Source organism: Mastomys coucha, unplaced genomic scaffold (assembly GCF_008632895.1).
Source record: "Mastomys coucha isolate ucsf_1 unplaced genomic scaffold, UCSF_Mcou_1 pScaffold22, whole genome shotgun sequence".
Classification (NCBI taxonomy): domain Eukaryota; kingdom Metazoa; phylum Chordata; class Mammalia; order Rodentia; family Muridae; genus Mastomys; species Mastomys coucha.
The window spans coordinates 231,333,171-231,337,252 of NW_022196905.1; the positions used below are offsets into that span (position 1 = coordinate 231,333,171).

Genomic DNA, 4,082 nt, shown 5'->3' on the forward strand with positions numbered 1-4,082 from the left:
TATATATATATATATATATACTTTAAAATACCACAGTTTGAGTATGAGTTTACATAATTATGAATATATTCATCATTTTTCATTGATTTTAGTATGCTTTACTAAAACACTCATTACCCAAAGTAATGGTAGCTATTTGTTTTCAGATTTATTTATTTTTATGTTATGTCATGTGGGCATTTTGCCTGCATGTGAGTCTGTGCATCGTGTGTGCAGTGCCCATGAAGGCCAAAGAGGATCCCCTGGAGTTAAGAATGGTTGCTAATCATTGTATGGGTGCCGAGGCCAAACCTGGAGCCTCTTCTAGAGCAGCCAGTGCTCTTACCCACTGAGCCATCTCTCCAGCGCCAGGCAGTTATTCTTGAGGAGCTCAACTTGACTGTCTGAACGCTTGGCTATTTCCCACAGAGCAGGGCTGGACTTTCCTGCCCTGACAACAATCTCTTCTAGAAAGGCTTTTCTCCTCTCATGATTTACAATAAGAAATTAAGGTTCCACTGTGGGTCATATGTACTAATTAGTAGAAGGGAAGTTAGAAATATCTTTTTTTTTTTTTTTGGTTTTTCGAGACAGGGTTTCTCTGTGTAGCCCTGGCTGTCCTGGAACTCACTCTTTAGACCAGGCTGGCCTCAAACTCAGAAATCCTCCTGCCTCTGCCTCCCAAGTGCTGGGATTAAAGGCATGCACCACCACTGCCTGGCTAGAAATATCATTTCTTAAAACATTAGATAAATCAAACACATTTCAATCAAAACAGTTCTGTTGGGAGATAATGATGGATCAAGTACTTAGAGACTGAAGTGTTTGCATTTATGTGTGGTCAGCTTTCCTTTCCTGAGTGTGATAGTCAGCAGGATAGCTCTAGTGGATATGTTACATTTGCAGCTGGATGTGGTAGCACACACCCCTTTAAATCCAGCACCCAGGAGGCAGAGATAGGTGGATCTCTGAGTTCCAGCCCACTGTGGTCTACAAAGAAAGTTCCAGAACAACCAGGGCTACACAGGGTTTTTGAAATCCTGTCTCAAAAGAGTCCAAAAAAACAAAACAAAATATACATTAATTTATTTATCTGGGGGTGGGGGTAGGTATGATTTGACCATCCTATGTGGAGGTCAAGGAACAACTTATTGAATGAAGCTCTCTGCTTCCACTATGTGCGTTCTGGGGATTGAGCTCAGGTCATCAGACTTGGCCACAAGCCCCTTCACTCTGTGAACTATTTCACCAGCCCGCCTCTGGTGGTGTTTAGCAGAAGAGTGTCTCCCTTTTAGAATGTATGTGTTCTGCACTCTGCAGGAAGCACAGCAGTGAAGCTGCTTGATTCGCAAGCTCAGGAACTGTTCACATCGAGTCATTTCAAATACGGGGTGGTTAATTGAAGGCAATGCATTTTAATAGAGAGGCAGGGACTGTACGGAGTACACAGGCTTGCTGCTATGAAAGTCCTTGGGTGGCTGGCTTTTATATAGCAATCATCAAAGGCGATGAAAAGATACTTGTAGACAGTGTTTTCTAGGAGAGCAAACACATTTATGACATGTTAGATTATTTTCTTCTCTCTCTAGTTTTTTGTTTATTTGTTTGTTTGATTTTGTTTGCTAAATTGTTGTTATGTCTTAGAAGCAAACTGTCCTCCATGAATTTATGTGTCTGAGCAAGCTGGTAGTTCAGTTCTGAGAGGTGATGAAACCTTTGGGAGGTGGAACCTTGATGGAAGAGGTGGCTCTCAGGAGGAGGTGGCTCTCAGGAGGAGGCAGATCTCAGGAGGAGGCATTCAGGTTACAGCCCGGTCCAGCTTCTTGTCCTGTCTGCACCCTGGTCCTCTGAACTTGGAGCAAGCAGCTGTGAAGCCAATGGCCACCATGCCTTCTCATGCATGGTGAGCAGTGCCCTGTCACCATGAACCAAAATAAATCCTTCTTTCTGTAAGTTGCTACCAGTCACAGATGAGGAAAGCTAACTTCTCATTTTCTCAGTGTGTTATATTGATGTGGTATGGCAACAGAAAGGGTAAAGACCCTCCAACATTCCTGGTGTGTCTAATATACATATCACAAATTATGGTACATGAGGTAATTGCCTGAAGAGCTTTGGGCCATTCCATCCCAGCTGATGTTCCTCTTGTTGCTATTTGAACATCACATCCCCGGGTGATTTTTTTCAGGTGTCTGGGTAGGAATGACTTGTCTAGCAAGCTGTGTCCCTTGTATCATCGTACCCAGCTTGCTTTTATTTGTAATATACTAAGAGAATGATTTTCTTCACGTTATTATAAAAGAATCTGTACACACAAGGAAAAGGGAAGAGTGTGTGTGTGTGTGTGTGTGTGTGTGTGTGTGTATGAGAAAGAGAGAGAGAGAGAGAGAGAGAGAGAGAGAATAGATACAATCTCTGTGACTTTCATCACTCTCAATAAATTAGTACTAATATTTGAATATTTGGCATATTTTGTCACTTTTTGGCTAACTGTCCTTTCACCCTCAAAGTAACAATTAAATGCAGTGGTTTCCACCCTACCTTTTCACTTATGGGGTAAGACTTCCTTGTGTGATTAAAGTCCTTAGTAAGAGTAAACATTTCAATATTTAACACAACATTCCTTTGGAAACAGTAGAACGCTGTGCATATTTATTCATCTAATGTTGAATGCATGAGTTTGACTTTCTCTGTGGGGTTATTAAAAACCTCCAGCTCAACATTCCATCATGTAGTCCATTATTAGAAATGGTTAACCAGTGACTGACACATTCTCAGTTTAAAAAAAAAAACTTCCAAAGATTTTGTAATTATTCACATTTATTTTAAATATTTCGTTACAGAAGAAGATATTGTTCCAACTAATAGATTAGGATAATTTCAATTATGTGAGGTGATAGGCAGCTTAGGTATCATCCTAGCTTATACAGATTATGATAGTTTCAACTATATGATGTGGTCAGCAGGTTCATGTCTTTTAGACGTAAGTAGATTTCATTTTTTCTTAATTTTATTCTTCCCTTAATAAAAGTACAGATGATGACTGGTATTATGTGTAATCCTATGTGGCTCATTTGAATGCTCAATGGAGCATGTGTATTCTGTCATTAGTTCCAGTGAACAGAAACAAGAACTTAGTCATTAAGTGGTAACATGTACAATTAAGCCAAAATCTGCCCGATTCCAGCAGCCATAGCTTTAACCATGAGATTAAGCCCTGTCCCGCCTGCCAGACTGAACATCTGCCATGTATTTCTCTACATGTAGGTTCTAGAGGTTATACTGTGACTTAGTTCTTAAATGGAAAAGCGATAGAAGTTATTAAGAATGGTTCTGGGGCTCTCCGGTCTTAGCTCCAAGATGACCAAAAAGAGAAGAAACAACAGTCATGCCAAAAAGGGCCACAGTCATATGCAGCCAGTTCGATGCATGAACTGCACCTGGTGCAAAGCCATTAGGAAGTTTGTCATTTGGAACATAGTAAAAACCGCTGCTTTCAGGGACATACTTAAAGCAAGCAAGCATCTTCGACGCTGATGCACTTCCCAAGCTCCATCCCAAGCTGCATTACTGGTGAGCTGTGCCATTCATAGCAAGGATCGTCAGCAGGAATAGATCTCGTGAAATGGACCAAACATGCCCACTACAATTTAGACCAGCAGGCGTTGCACAACGACCTCCACCAAAGCCCATGTAAAGAGGTGGCTTCGTATGGGCAGAAGGAGAAACACCTTGGAAAAATAAAATGGAAGTTATACTTAAAAAAAAAAAAAAAAAGAATGGTTCTGGGACCCAAAGACCTGACTGGGCACTTTCTAGGCTGCCAGCACCAACATGTGACTAACCAGGTCTAACTCCAGTTTGAGGGGATCTGATGCCTTCTTCTGGCCTCTGTGAGCACCAGGCACATACATTCAGGCAAACACATACATAAAAGAAAAAAATAAGAAGGAAGGAAGGAAGGAAGGAAGGAAGGAAGGAAGGAAGGAAGGAAGGAAGGAAGGAAGGAAGGAAGAGAATGCTCTGAACAGTGAACTGTGCTTGAGATGGGTTACAGGTGGTCTTAACAGTGAGCCGTGACTCAGATCGGGTAAGACAGAAGA

The 4,082-nt window shown here is 41.4% G+C and overlaps 1 pseudogene; it reads left to right on the forward strand.

Annotated features, from left to right (window-relative positions):
* Positions 1–2,972: 2,972 nt before the first annotated feature.
* LOC116067945 lies at positions 2,973–3,676 on the forward strand (annotated as a pseudogene).
* Positions 3,677–4,082: the final 406 nt, after the last annotated feature.